A 16,439-nucleotide genomic window follows, 5' to 3' on the forward strand; every position below is an offset into this window, starting at 1 on the left:
AAGATCTGGGGGAGATAATAGATCAACCGAAGGACTTGTGTACATGCATATAAGTACAACCAATGGACATAAAACTCTGGGGAGAGAGGGTATGTATGGGAGGGAGGGAGGAGGGCAAAAAAAAAATCAATAAAATATATTAAAAAAAAAAAAAAAGAAATGGAAAATGAGGAGATTCTCATTATCATCCAAAAAAAAAAAAAAAAAAAAGAAAAAAAGAAAAAGAATATTACTGTGGAAAAGTCAGAGGATGATTCTATTTTCCTCTATTATAAATGACTTTACTTGAAATTCAACTGAATTTGGCATTTTTCATAACAGGTTAATAATTTTTTTAAAATGTATTTTTCAGGCCCTAGCTTGTTTGGCTCAGTGGATAGAGCATTGGCCTGCAGATTGAAGGGCCCCAGGTTGGATTCTGGTTAAGGGCACTTGCCTGGGTTGTGGGCTCAATCCCCAGTAGGGGGCATACAGGAGGCAGCCAATCAATGATTCTCACTGTTGATGTTTCTTTCTCTCTCTCTCTCTCTCTCTCTCTCTCTCTCTCTCTCTCTCTCTCTCTCTCTCTCCCCCCCCTCTCTCTCCCCCCCTTCTTTCCCACCAGAAATCAATAAAAATATATTTTATAAATAAAATGTATTTTTCAGTTACAGTTGACATACACTATTATATTAGTTTTTAGATGTACAATATAGCAATTAGACCTTTATATGCGTTATGAAGTGATTATTCTGATAAGTCTAGTACCCGTCTGACCTCAGGTTGATCATTTCATATCACTTTTTTTCTAGAACAAGATTTGCAAATTCACTTTCTTTATATATATATATCTTTATTGATTTCAGAGAGGAAGGGAGAGAGGAGATAGAAACATCCACGATGAAAGAGAATTATGGATCTGCTGCCTCCTGCACCCCCCACATTGCAGAACAAGCCCACAACTCCAGCATGTGTCCTTGACCAGAATCAAACCCAGGACCCTTTGGTCTGCAGACTCCATTAAGCCACACGGTCAGGGCAAATTCACTTTGTCTTAATTCTTTTATTTCCTGCTAATTTTTAGGATTACTCTTTTTAGGAAAAATTCATCTTATGTTGGGTAATGTTTGTCCACTTTAATGATTAACTTCTTTCTAATTGCTTTAACCTTTGTTTTCTTCTCCTTTATCATTTCAGTGTTTGACTAGGCTTTTGTGAAATCTCACATCAAGTGGTATCAATTTTATTTCTTTCTATTTCATATTGTTAGGTAACAGCTAACAAATTTGGTTGTAGAATTGCTATTTTAACTCTAAAATTTCCTTTTCCATCTCCTCTTATTGCTTTATCTGGCGTTTAAGCTCTTGCTTTATTAAATTTATATTTTTATTAAAATTTTTGTTAGATGTAAAGTACTCATGAGCATTTTTATTTTGTTTTTATTTAGTACTGGATATGAATAATATTTAAGTAGTTATAGTTCTTTCATCTTAAACATTTCACACTCCTCTAAACTTTCACCATTTGGGGATATGCAGAGAGAGCGAGAATGTTTAATATGGCATGTTTTAATCCTATTGATTAGGATGCTTTGGGCTGGAAATAACAGAATCTTCTGCAATGTTTAAACAACAGACATTCTGTTATCTCACATAACTACAATTTAAAGATAGTCAGTTCCGAAGTTGGTTCTGCAGTATAACTATGTCATCGAGGATCTAGGCTCTTCCATTTGCCTGCCCTGCTGACCTCAGAATCCCAAGATGACTGCCAAGAGTCCAAATTCAAGTCCGTACACACCAGCATCCCAGGCAACAAGGAAGGGGAAGGGACAAAAAGGGCCTTATCATTTGTTAGTTCTCTATTTTTTTCAGAAAGGCAAATCTTCCTCAGGATCTCTCTTCCTTTCAACCTCAAACCATAAGATCCATTTTATCAGAACTGGGTAGTATGCCTTCCCCAAATATATCACTGATAGAGAATTGGGTGGCCATGATTGGTCTAAAACAGTGATTCTCAGAAGTCCCTCTGGGAGGCCTTTCTCTTTCTCTTCCAGTTGCGAGCGCTTTTGCAGCTGTGCAAATATGGCCATGTCCAAGAACCACACCACATGCAACCAGTCCCAAAAACGGCACAGAAACAGCATCAAGAAACCTCAGTCACAAAGATATGAATCTCTTAAGGGGGTAGTTCCTGAGAAACATGCACTCTTGCCAAGAAGCTCAACAAGAAGGGCCTGAAGATGTAGGCCAACATCAAGGCCATGAGATCACGTGCTGAGGCTATCAAGGCCCTTATCAAGCTCAGGGAGATCAATCCCAAGATCCCAAAAGGCAGCAGCTGCAAGCTCAATTGACTTGCCTAATCGCTCAAGCTTGGGAAATGTGCTCGTGCCCACACTGCCAAATGTCTCGGGCTTGTATGGAAGTTTGACTGGAGCCTTGTACATTGGTGGCTCCAACTGTGCTAATCTGACAACCTGGTTGGCAGCCAGCATTCAACTGTCCACTAATACCCTCTATGTAGAAACAGGAATAAGTCACAGTAGCCAATGGGCGAATTATGAGGAGTCTGGTTGGTAATCACGCATGAACCTTGGCCTGACCCTGTGTACTGACACTTGGGTGATTCTGAAATTATTGACTCTATGGCTTGGCTATAATAATGAAGGCACCAAGCCTCACTGTCCACAGAACTGGGACTATTTACTGGAATCCGCAATAGGCCTTCTGCTGGTTGGGGCAATTAATTCACACCCCTGGCTCAGTCCCTGGTGGGACCCTGTCACCTAATGCAGTTGGAATCCATGTAGACACACAATATGTGGACTGGTCATGCACCATTGAAAGAAGGAAGGAGGTAGGGGACCTAGTCTGGCATATCACCTCTCCTATTTACCTCCTCATGACAGAAAGCATTACCTCTCCTGGCTAACATGTATGGTTTACACAGCCTGGCCAGATTCCGAAGGCTGCAGCTACATTCACATGTAAAGAACAGTCTATGATCTTCCAATTTAAGTCCCTATAAAGTTTGTCTTTCTAACCTCAGACTTTCCACTGTTTATGTGACATCCAGTTACAGGGAGGCAAGCAACTGTGCAATTATCCAAACTGAACACTGTGTTTTTTTTATACCAGATGAATTTGTTAATATCTCTCCTTTGTTAATACATATGAAATCCCACGTAAACACCCCAAGTGATCCAATTTCAACCCCAGGTGACCTATTTAGCACACTGGTTCAGGTCCTGGGGAACATGGTGGAAAAAATGTTACTAATACTTGGGGAAATAAAAGTCTCTCCAGGGACTCTTAGAAAGGTTTTTTGGTTGTTACAACTTCAGACCCAAATCAGGGTTCTATTGGCAGAAATGAAGGGGAGAATAGCACTTGAGTATATGCACTATCTATCTAGATTCCACTATACAAAGGGAGGAAACCCATTTTCAGCTGGAATAAGAATCAATAATATTTTTTAAACAAATGGATTGTTAAACTGCCCTTCCTTTTTCATGCAAAGAACAAAACAGAACACAGAAAATGTAGAGATCATATATGAGAATGAAGCATATATATATATATATATATATATATATATATATATATATATATATCACTGTAAGGTAACGAAGTTGTGTTGCGTTATGCATCTAAGTTTGTGGTAATTTGTTACAGCAGAAATAGGATATCCAAATGCAGACATAGAATAAGAAGAGCACAAAAGATAGCAATGACAATCTACAGGACTTGGGCCATGTAAAGACAAGAGGAATCAAAACTGAACCAAACAGAGACAATACCTAGCTAAACAGTAAAAGTTTTCGTCATTTTTCATAGCCAGAGGGGGATAACTGAACATGTCTATGGAGATTTAACTGTGCATTTGTTACAGTTTGATTAATTATATATATATATATTTTAAAGTTCTCCAGAGAAACAGAACCAGTGAGAGATTTTTTTGTTTGTGTGTGTGTGTGTGTGTGTGTGTATATGACTTTAAAAAATGGAATTGTCTCATGCAATGGAGGGCAGGGCTGGCAAGTCTGAAATTTGTAGGGCAGGCTGGCAATCCAGGTAAGAGCTGATGTTGCAGCTCTGAGAATTCTGTAGGGCAACAGGCTAGAAATTTGTGCATGGAATGGGGGTTCCCTCAGCCCAGCCTGCACCCTCTCCGATTGAGGACCTCTTAGGAGATGTCTCTGTAGAATCAGGCCTAAACACACACACACACACACACACACACACACACACACGTTAGCTCCATTCACTGAGTGGGCCTACAAGCAATGGCTCTTTGGTAGCAGTAAGCACATACCACACCCAAATCTTGGTTTCCAAGTATAATTCTCTAATAAGGGGACATAGGAGGTAAGAGGCCCAAGAACTAGAAAAATTTGACTAAAGCTGGAGCAATTTGCACAAGAAATATTATAACTCAAATAATAAAATAAATATCCATGAGCCATACTGATGTAAATAAACAATTGAAAAAATAAGTAGATAGGTAAGTGCTGGAGAAAAAATTTTTTTTCCTTAGAGAAGAATTCAGAATAATATTCACAGATACTCCCCACTCCAAGAGGTAGACCTTAATTCTCCTCTCTGACTGTGGGCTGTATTTAATGACTTGCTTCCAAAGAACAGAGTATGGGGCCTGGCTGGTGTGTCTCAGTGGTTGAGTGTTAACCTACGAACCAGGAGGTCACAGTTCAGTTCCCGACAGGGCACATGATCTGGTTTTGAGCTCAATCCTCATGGAGGGGCATACAGGAGACAGTGGATCAATAATCCTCTCATCACTGATGTTTCTATCTCCCTCTTCCTCTCCCTTCCACACTTTGAAATCAATAAAAACATACTTTAAAAAAATAGATTATGGGAAAGAAAAATAGGAGAAAACTGGTAGGTACTACCTTAGCCAAATGGTAAAGTTAACATTATCAATGATAAATCATGTTGATAATATATGAGAAACAAAGCAATTTACCTTTGTGGCAATTTCCCACAAAATTGGTATAATCCAGATAAAAACCCAAACTGAAGGACATTCTAAAAAAATATCTGACCAGTACTCTTCAAAACTGTCAAAGGAGAGACTAAGAAACTGTCATAGACTGAACAGGATTAAGGAAATGTGATGACTAAATGAAATGTGGGACTCTGATTTGGATCCTCACATAGAAAAAGAACATTAGCAGAAAAGTCCATGATTAACAGTATTATATCAATGTTAATTTCTTAGTTTTGACAACTGGTTGAATAAGAAAAGCAAATTCTAACAGTGTCTAAGTACAAGAGAAATGTATTTCTTTGGGTCAGAAATATTTTCCCAGATCTGAACTGGCTGAAATGTGCCTCAGGTCTAATTGTCTCCTTTGGGGGAATTCCCTGCCTATTTAGCAATGTTTGGATCACCAATTCAGTTTACAAAGGTCTAGGTCCTGGGAAAAGGGATACATTGAAGAGGGCACATGAACATACTGTCACTAGAAAGATATATCCCCTAATTATAAATCAATCAAACTGGCCTTCAGGCCAATCGCACCAGCCTCATTAAATTTAGTTAAGAAACTCTCTGAGAACTTGCTCATTCTAAGGTCCAAAGTCTATTTTCTGGAACAGCAAGCCTCAAATTCAGATCTTACGATTAGGTAGCTTTCCTTCGGAAATCTTACCAATCCCCACCCCCACCTCCCTTTATCCACATTGTTGGTGCAGCTCAATAGGCTTCCTGGCAGCTAGCTCTCCTATCAAGGCCTAGTACTTGCTGAAGACAATAAAGACAATTTGTGAAATCTTGGCATCTTTCTTATTTTCTTGAATAATATGAACACCAGTTTCAAAAGTGAGATTCCTTCAGCCCCCTTGATGTTTTTATTTAGTAAAAGTGTGGCTTTTACTAACATAGGCTCTGGAAAAAATGGGCACAATAACTCTAGAATAAAAAATGACTCTAGAATCCAGCCTCTCCCAGGTTTTTACTGTATTGAAACAAAAGAACTTGATTCTCTCCCTCCTGAACAATTCATTTTTCTTTAATCTCTGTGTACATTCCTTATCATTCTATGTGTGAAGGCCCGTGTAACCTGAATTGCCACTTTTCAGAATTAAGAATGAAATACTCATGCCATTGTATTTTAAGTCTTAAGTCCTTCTCCTTTCTCACTTTTTATAGTTTCTAAAACTTTGACTTGAATTTCAAGTTCTTCTGGCCAACATGATTCTAAATGGGCTGTCAATCATTTTTAATAACTATTGTAACTGAGAGCCTTACTTTACAACTCAAAGTTACCCAAATCCTACATTGAAAATGCAATGGATTAGTGAGTCAATATAACACATGCCAGCATCTTCTTATAAACCAGAATGAAAACCAAGGTTGCTAAATATTTGTTTCCTCTTCATTATGTGTTGTTCAAACTTTATTAACATGATTTTTGGGGTAATTATTACAGGAAATAAACACTTAACTTTAAATAAACAGAGAGGGTAATTTATGAACTGACAACATTTTTGTCTTATTGCTACAGAAAGCTTGGACTTAGTGTTTGCCTTACAGAGCACTATTCAGGGACCTATTTGATAGAAATCTAATGACTGAACTCCATGAAATGCACATTTTCTTTTAAATATTTTTTTATTGATTTTTTACAGAGAGGAAGGGAGAGAGATAGAGAGCTAGAAACGTTGATGAGAGAGAAACATCGACCAGCTGCCTCTTGCACACCCCCTACTGGGGATGTGCCCATAACCAATGTACATGCCCCTGACCGGAATCGAACCCTGACCTTTCAGTCCGCAGACCGACGCTCTACCACTGAGCCAAACCGGTTTGTGCTGAAATGCACATTTTCAATTGTACTACAAACTGCCAAACTTCTTTTCAAAATGCAATGTATTAATTTACAAGCAATTTATGAAGAGATTCCTGTTTCTTCACATCTGTCCTAAACTTTATAGTAGCAGACTTTATACCTGTCAATTTGTGGGTTGACTTCTCCCTTCAGGGATCAGATTTCTGCTCTAACCAGCTATTTCATTAGGTGAAGAACTCCCGCTCTCACCTTAGGAAAAGACTTTTGGCCCTTAAATTCCCCGATAATCCCATATAGTAAAAAGGTAACATGCAAATTGACCCTAATGACAGATGACAGGGAACGATTGGTCGCTATGACGTGCACTGACCACCAAAGGGCAGACACTCAGCGCAGGAGCTGCCCCCTGGTGGTCAGTGTGCTCCCACAGTGGTCAGCGAAGCTCACCTGGTGACCAGCGAAGCTCACTCACAAGCTGGGTGGATGGCTGTGAGTGCAGTGGTGGTGGCAGGAGCCTCTCCCACCTTTTTGGCAGCTCTAAGGATGTCTAACTGAGCCTTAGCTCAGTTGGACATTCCCTAAGGGATCCCAGAGGGATGTCTGTCTGCCAGCTTAGGCCCGATCCTCCAGGGAGCCAGCAGATGGACATCCCCCGAGGGGTCCCAGACTGTGCACAAATTTGTGTCCCTTTGAGTGCACAAATTTTTGTGCACTGGGCCTCTAGAAAGATATAATTCTATAAAAGTAAAATAAAAATTTCCTTTAGTGAGCCAATAATTACATATGGATTTAATTATTTTTTTCTGACTCTCAGTAAATGTTTTAAACATAGTCACACGATATTAAGGCATTGTTGCCGAAGCCGGTTTGGCTCAGTGGTAGAGCGTCGGTCTGCGGACTGAAAGGTCCCGGGTTCGATTCCGGTCAGGGGCATGAATATTGGTTGCCGGCACATCCCCAGTGGGGGATGTGCAGGAGGCAGCTGGTCTATGTTTCTCTCTCATCGACATTTCTAGCTCTCTATCTCTCTCCCTTTCTCTCTGTAAAAAATCAATAAAATATATTTAAAAAATAAAAAATAAAAAATAAAAAAAATATTAAGGCATTGTCACCAGAAGTCCATTAAGCACTGATACCTACTGCCTGACATAAAAGTAGGCCTTCAATAAATATTCGTTGAATGGAAAGAAACACACTATGTAACAATGTACAAATACAGCTGGATGTCTCTTTTTTTTTTTTAAATCCTCACCTGAGGATATGTTTCTTGTTGATTTTGGGGGGAGAGAGAGAGACAGAAACATCAATGTGAGAGAAACATTGATTGGCTGCCTTATGCAGGTGTTCTAACTGGGAATCAAACCTGTAACCCAGGTATGGGTTTCTTTCTTAATCCCTCTGTACTCCTATATTCAGTTTCTCCTGTGCTCCCACAAAACATTCTATTGAGTTTTGTCATAGCATATCTCTCACCAGAGGATATTTTTCCATTGATTTTTAGAGAAAGTGGAAGGGAGGGGGAAGAGACAGAGAGAAATATTAATTGGTTGCCTCCCACCTGAGCCCTGACCAGGGCAAGGAATTGAGCCTGAAACCGAGGTACCTGCCTTTGACTAGAATTGAACCTGGGACCCTTTAGTCCACAGGCCAAGGCTTTATCCACTGAGCCAAACTGGCTAAGGCATAGCACTTACATTTTATTGCATTCATCTTTTTTGCCATCTTGACTAACACTGTCCAATAGAAATTACAAGCTGCATGTAATTTTAACTTTTCTGGTAGACACATTAAAAAATAAAATGGGCTGAAACCGGTTTGGCTCAGTGGTAGAGCGTCGGACTGTGGGCATGTACATTGGTTGTGGGCACATCCCTGGTGGGGGGTGTGCAAGAGACAGCTGGTCGATGTTTCTCTCTCATCGACGTTTCTAGCTCTCTATCTCTCTCCCTTCCTCTCTGTAAAAAATCAATAAAATATATATTTTTTAAAATGGCCCTGGCCAGTGTGGCTCAGTGGATAGAATGTTGGGCCTCAAACCAAAGGGTCTTGGGTTCGATTCCCCTTCAAGGGCACATATCTGAGTTTCAGTTTCAATCCCTGGGTCGGATTGGGGCATGCACACGAGGCAACCAATAGATGTGTCTCTCTCACACATGGATGTTTCTCTCTCCCTCCCTTCCAGTCTTCCAATGGAAAAAATATCCTCTGGTGAGGACTAACAACAACAAATAATAACAATTGTTAAAAAAGTAAAATGAAACAGATGAAAAGAATTTTAATATTTTATTTAACTCAAATATATCTCAATACTGTCACTTCATCACATAATATACAATTTACTATGTATTTTACCTTATTTTTTTGTGTTTTCAAAAATCCTATGTGTTTTTTATACTTATAGTACATTCCAATCTGCCAGGTTTCAAGTACTCAGTACTGTGGTTAGTGTGAGCAGATTGGACAGCTAGTGTGAGCTTCAAAAGGAATCACATTTTACTCATTTTTGTATTCTCAGGTGCCAAACTTGTAAGAAATGCCTAATAAATGAATGAATGATGATAAAAATAGCTTGCATTGGTTACTTACCATGTGAAAGACACTCTGGTAAGCAATATACATAACTGTTTATTCCTTTCCTTACCATTAAGTGGTTGGGTGGCATTCAATAGCTACTGAACAGTCATTAAGTAATTAGGTAGTCTTTGGAAAGCAGCTTGACTTCTAATGATCTCCATTTACTTATTTGTGAAAGGACAGAGGGGATGGGCAAAATGACATTTTCCCCCAGGCAGAAGCTTTATTTATTTTATTTTTCTAGCTTTTGTTCTTATTTTATTTTTAATTTATTTACTTATTTTCAATTTAATCTTATATTGGTTATATTATTTTCAGGTGTACAATATAGTGATCTGACATTTTTCTACCCTTACAATGTAATCACACCACTAATTCTAGAATAGTGGAGAGTTATCACAATATTATTGACTATATTCTCCTCCTTTTCACCCATATCCCCACCCCTCCCTTCTGGTAACCATTCCTTTGGTCTCTGTTTCCATGAGCCTATTTTTGTTAAATTTAAAAAAACTTTTCAATTATAGTTGACATTGAATATTACATTAGTTTTAGACGTACAACATAGTGGTTAGACATTTATATAATTTATGAAGTAATTTCCACCCCCCTCCCATAAGTCTAGAATCCACCTGACACTAATATTGACTATATCCCCATACTATCCTTTACAGATGACTATTTTATAACTGCCAACTTGTACTTTTTAATCCCTTCAGTTTTTTTTCACCCAGCTCCCAACCCCTTACCCTTCTGCCAACCATCACTGTGTTCTCTGTATCTGTTTGTTCTGTTCATTTATTTTGTTTTTTAGATTCCACATATAAATGAAATCATTTGTTATTTGTCTTTCTTTGTCTGACTCATTTCATTTAGCATAATACCCTCTAGTTCCATCCATTAATATACTGTCCTCAGAGATCAAGTGTAGTATCTATTCTTATCAATTAAGAATAGATACTATACTTGATCTTAGCCTAAAGGCCAAGAAGTGATGCAATGTGATTCTTAAGACCAGTTCTAAAATAGTGTGGATTATAAATAAATGGAGAAAATGGGTTAGAAGATTTAGGAAACAATGCTGCACAGTGGAAGGGCATATGCTTTGGAATTTAGACAAACTAAGTTAGACTTCCCACAACCATGACTCAGTTATGTACCCTGAAGCAATTTAAATTCCTCAACCTTCCACTTCCTCATCTGTAAAATGGAGACATGAATACCTATCTTGTTGTGAGGTTTGGAAATAATATCTACAAAGTGTTTGGCATATTAGTGAATATTAAAAAATAGAAGATAGACATTATTATTGGTTCTGGGAAATCTTGCACTTTATTATTTTTTTCTTTAAGATTTAACAACCTTAAGGCTGGGAGCGGCCAGGCCCGGAGCAGCCGGGTAGGGTGCGGCCAGGCCTGGAGCAGCAGCAGCCAAGTCCAGAGCAACTAGGTCGGGAGCGGCAGTGACCAGACCCGGAGCAGCTGGTTGTGGAACGAACCAGAGCAACAGAGGCCAGGCCCGGAGCAGCCAGGCCCGGAACAGCTCTCTCCTCGCCTGCCCCCGCCCCAAGGCTGCCTCTCAGACATGGCTGGAAACTTGCGGGAACTTGAGGGTCTGCTGAATCAAGTGATGAAGGCTTAGATCTAGATGTGTTGAGTTAGTATAGTGCTGGGGTGTTGATCTGTGAGTGCCTTAGGTGGGGCCTGGATGAGGCTGGTTGACCTATTTGGAAATGTCTTTTGTGTGAAGTGTATCATTGGGCATGTGGAGGTATTATTGATATGAGAAAATGCTAAGTAACTGATTTACTATCTGAAAAGGGATTTACTATCAGGGAAAGGGAGGGAGGAAGAAACTGAACATAAACTGTGCACCTATGGATGAGGACAATGGGGGATAGGGAGGGGGCGGAGGGTGGGGTGGGAACCTGGTGGAGGGGGGAAGAAATGAGGAATCTTTGTAATAATATGAACAATAAAGATAGATTTAAAAAAAAAAAGAAAGAAAAAAAAAAAAAAGAAAGGGCATATAAGGTGCAGGAAATCCTTAAAAGAAAGTAAACAGCATATTAAACAGTGAAAAAAAAAAAAAAAAGATTTAACAACCTTAAAGGTAACCCTTTAAGAGGAGGTTTATGATGGGCTAGAAACTATGCCAGGTGCTTTAAAATACTAACTCATTCAGCTTCACTGCACCCTGATAAGGTAGGTGGTATAATTGTCATTTCCATTTTACCATAGGGAAACTGAGTTACAGAGAATAATTTGCCCAAGTTCACAGCGATAGTAAATAGTAGTGCTCAGATTCTACACTCAGGAGTTCATTTCTAGAATCAGGACTTTTAGTCAATGTGCTCTAGTCCTCTCAAGCCAAACTTCATTAAAAGAACACACACAACACTACAATTTGCTGTTCTAATAAATTTCATCACAGCAATTAAATGGTTTTGTTTATGGAGAAATGCTCATTTGTGCCCCTTCTGAGCTCTGGAAAATAAAAGAGTAGGGACTGAGGCAAATATAAGTTTTACTTACTTAAAGAGATATACTTAAAAAAAAAAGTCATGCTTTTGTATATACTGACAATTTGTTACACATAGGTGTGGTTTGCTGCCTGAAGTTCTTCCAGTCCCAGGCCTTTGTTTGCAAATATTTCTGAAAGGAGGCCTTTCCCAAGTAGTCCAAAGGTATGAGGTACTAATCTTAGAGACTTTAAGCACAGTTCTCAAAAACCACCACCCAGAGAACAGGAAATAGGCAAGTCAGAGTTTGTGGCTTATACCTTAGACATGCTGTGATATTTGAATACAGATGACGAACTAGCAATTCCCATTCCTGGGCATCTGCAGCACTCTGTTCTGACTCATGTACAAAGGGTGTAAATTCCTAAAAATAAGAGAAGAAAAATAAAGGAAAGGAGACAAGAAAAAGAAAAGAATAACTTCCAGGTCTCAGGGCTCTACGGACTTACTATAGCCCAATAATAAAGTCAAAACAATGCTACTCAACAAAGAAGGGCAAAATGATCATCTAAGCAGATGTGGGAAGAAATCGGCCAGCAAGATGATTTATTCTTTTTACAATAATGTTTGGAAAATAGATAACAGATGACATGTAAACAGATGTTGCAAATACTGTTCTTCTGCTTCCCAACACCTGTGAGCTAGGTAACACCAGGACACTTTTAAACATAAACAGGGTAGGGGAGGCAAAATTTTACCTCTACTTTTTTTAGGGTTTTTCAGCTGGGCCTGAGAATTAAACTGACATGAGACAGATTAACAGGAGAAAGCTATACAAATGTGTGTTTTACATGACATAAAAGCTCTCTCAAGAATAAAAGGCCCTAAAAATATGGCAAAACCTACAGGCTTTTTACATTAGATTGAACAAAGAGAGGCAATGGTGGAAAAGTCATTAAGCTATATGAGGAGGCTAAATGCAGATAAGAATTAAATTTTTTATAAAATAAATCTTTATTGTTCATATTATTACAAATGTTCCTTTTTCCCTCCCTCCATTGCCCCCCTCCACCAGCTGAAGAATTAAGTTTTTAAAAAATGTATTTATTTACTTTATTTTTTCCATCACCATTTATTTGCCCTCTTCCATTTCTCCCCACCGTCTCCCCCCTGAAATCACCACACTGGTTGTCCATGTCCTCAAGTTTTCTCTCTCTTTTTTTCCTCAATCAAGGTAAGAATTACTTTTAAAAAGGCTTATTTAATACAAGATTCTCCTGGCTTTGATTCCCCGTTAAAAGATGAGTTGAACAAAACCTTTAAAGTAGAAAGTTTTCTGAAAGAAAGGGCATATCAAGCCATATCCCAGCTGGAAAAAGCAACGGGTTTGGGGATATGCAGTGGAAACTGCCAGCAGTAGAGCTTGGTGGGAGAAGCAAACATGTCTGACATCCTGGGATGGACCAAGCTCTTTTAAAGAATGAGTAAGTGGTTTGGAAAGAATTTAGATTGGTCATAGATAGAGGGGGCAGGAAAAGGTGAAGCAGAACGAGTTTTGGAATAGGTATATGGTCTGTAAGAAAGCATTTGCTCTTTCTGGATTGGTTGTGGGCAATACTTGGGGAAGTTCAGTCGTTGGCTGTTCTATCTAGATGACGTCAGAAACAGCCACTTGGAAAAGTCAATGGCCAGGGCACAGGGAATGATTTAGAACAGCCAAAACTACAGCAGCTCCACCTAGATTAAGTTGTTTTGTTCCACCTAGATTAAGCTGTTGAATAACTAAAGGTCAGATTGTTCATCTACTGGTGAAAAACAGACGTATTGCACAGATCTCTGAAATACTCAGGATGGATATGGGCATTAAGTTTCATTCTCCCTTTAGAGATGAGGAAAAGAAGCCACAGGGACCTGTGTACTTGCTCAGACTGTACACAGTATTAATAGAAATGCTGGAAACTGTGGTAGAACTTTTTTGTTTTTATTTTTAACAAGCTTTAAAAATACGTTTAAAGCAGACCAATTCTGGATGTCATAATGGAATACAGGGCAAGCTAGAGACCAGCAAATTAATTGCAGAGCATAACTGCCCTTACTAGAAATGTGGCTCTCTCTCTAGTTGTCTGAAACTCTCTCTAGAGTCTAGAGTCTAGACTATGAAAATTAGAATCTCTGATGCATTGTGATGGATTGTCTACTCAGCAGTGTTTCCCAAACTTTTTTTTTTTTTTTTTTTTTTTTTTTTTTTTTTTTTTTTTTTTTTTACTGGAAGGAGCTCATCTTTTATAGGCACAGAAACATTATAGGTAAATGAATCTAGAAAATCCACTGGTTCTGTTTTGACCTTCAGAAATTCTTGATTGTGACTCTTCTTCATATGTCGAGTCAGGTGATCCTTTCGGCCAAATCTCTGGGCACAATACTGACAGAGGAAGTCCTTTTTTCCGGTGAGCACCACCATGTATCTCCAGACATCTTTCCGGGTGTAGAACCAGCGGTCACAATGCTCGCACTGGTGCTTTTTTTTTTTTAATCCCTCCAGACGACTTGCCTGCATGAGATTTAAGGTGCGCCAGCAGCACTCCTGTGCTTTCAAAAGTCTGCAAACAAACCTTGCAAGTGAGGTCACCACTTGTTGTAGCATGCAAGGCCAAGTGACATTTGAATCCAAGCTTGGTGTTGTAGTTCTTCCCACACTCTTCACACTTAAATGTCTCTTTTTAGGGTCATGTGTATGCAGGTGATTCTTCAGGTGATCTTTGTGGTGAAACATTTTCTCACAATAATTACACTTGTGGGTTTTCTCAGGAGAATAAGTAGCCATGTGCCTTTGTAATTTGTACTTAGAAACAAAGGCCTTGGTGCAGTCTTGTTGTGTGCACTTGTAGGGCCTCTCTCCTGTGTGAGGGTACGAGTGAACCTTTAATTTCTCAACACTGTTAAAGGCCTTGACACAGAGTTGACAAGGAAAGTTTTTTCTTGGTTTGGTTTCACCACGCTTACGCTTCCCTGAAGGGACTTTCTGGGTATCTCTTACGTCTGACAAATCACCAGGAATGACAGTGGCCATCGCAGCCTAAACCAGGCCTTCTTGTTGGACACTTGGGAACTGCCCAACTCCACTAAATGATTTAGCTTTAGGTGGCTTCTCCAGTTTCATGTGGTCGTGAAAGAAAGCAAAAGGGGACTGATGCCAGGTGGAAAAAAGCCTCAGACCTTGATCTTAGCCAGTCCCACTGACTCTTCGTGGAAGAGAGCGGAATCCAGTCCTTCCCATTTTGGTCAATCTGAGTCCCTGCTCCAAACTCTAGCAAGGTAACTTTATTAATAGACCATGATAGAATGAAGCATTCTGGGTGCCAAATATGGCCAAAGCAGCACCAAGAGGCAACTGAGGGGCTTTAACATCCTCCCTCAGGCCCGTCTGCCGCCTTTACACTGCCCGCGGAATTTCTAACAATTTTTTTCTCATATTTCGGGCTGGACGCAGTGGGCCTGGAAATTGTTTCCTTACGCCTCTTTCCAGCAGCCATTGTAGTGTATGCGCTGCCCCTGCAGCCCAACTTGCAACTGCCGCCGCCACCGCCGCCGCCGCCGCCGCCGCCGTCAGTGTTTCCCAAACTTTTGACATATGTGTACCCCTTCTATAATTTTCGTAACGCTGAGTACCCCTCGTACTCATGAGAACATAGAATTAGGCGCAGCTAAGCACGGTGCAGTGCATATCCCCACCAAACTCCGGTGCAACGCGTACCCCCACCCAACTCTTCCCGTACCCCTGGGGGGACGCGTACCACACTTTGGGAAACACTGGTCTACTGCAACCTCAAAGAAAGTTGTGTCCCCTTTAGTTTTGTCAAAATGAACATTTTTTAAAATACATTTTATTGATTTTGTACAGAGAGGAAGGGAGAGAGACAGAGAGTTAGAAACATCGATGAGAGAGAGTCATCGATCAGCTGCCTCTTACACACCTCCTACTGGGGATATGCCCGCAACCAAGGTACATGCCCTTGACCAGAATCGAACCCGGAGCTCTTCAGTCCCCAAGCCGACGCTTTATCCATTGAGCCAAACCGATCTTGGCAAAATGAACATTTCTAATGAAAAGTGGTTTCTTTTAAATAGTTCATACTCTACATGGTTATGAAATCAGTATAGAAGCATGGTGAAAATCATTAATTCTGTGAGTTCCCTGAGACATATGTGAGATTCTGTGCTATTCACTGTGGGGAATACAAAGAAGTATAAGGAGCAGTCAAAATGACTTGATCTTGTTTTAGAGGAGGCAAATGTGGCATAGTAGAAAGATTAAGGAGTTTGCCATCAAACAGATCTAGAGTTCAATTGTACTTCTGCCACCTAACAGCTGTGTGACTTTGGGCAGGGTACTTGTCTCATTGAGCCTCAATTTTTTTCTTCTATGAAATTCAGATAAATAGATAAATACTCGCATAGGGTTATTGTGAAGATGCAGCTGCTAGAAAAAATTCAACTGAGTAAATTTAACGAGCTAATTAGCTTTATTCAACGATTCAGGCAACATCTCATCCAGCAAACAGGAAGGAGATCCCAGGAGCTATATAAAATGAAAGCCTTTTATAGGGA

General features: G+C 39.7%; 1 pseudogene across 1 annotated transcript; it reads right to left on the minus strand.

Moving 5' to 3' along the window:
* Positions 1-12,081: 12,081 nt before the first annotated feature.
* Positions 12,082-15,035, minus strand: LOC311628440 (zinc finger protein PLAG1-like; annotated as a pseudogene). Its single transcript has 2 exons — positions 14,098-15,035; positions 12,082-12,255 (listed from the first exon to the last, which is right to left on the minus strand). The product of its transcript is annotated as a zinc finger protein PLAG1-like (transcript).
* Between the last annotated feature and the right edge of the window lie 1,404 nt (positions 15,036-16,439).

The sequence above is a fragment of the Pipistrellus hanaki genome, assembly GCF_964339955.1.
Source record: "Pipistrellus hanaki genome assembly, chromosome: 9".
Lineage (NCBI taxonomy): Eukaryota > Metazoa > Chordata > Mammalia > Chiroptera > Vespertilionidae > Pipistrellus > Pipistrellus hanaki.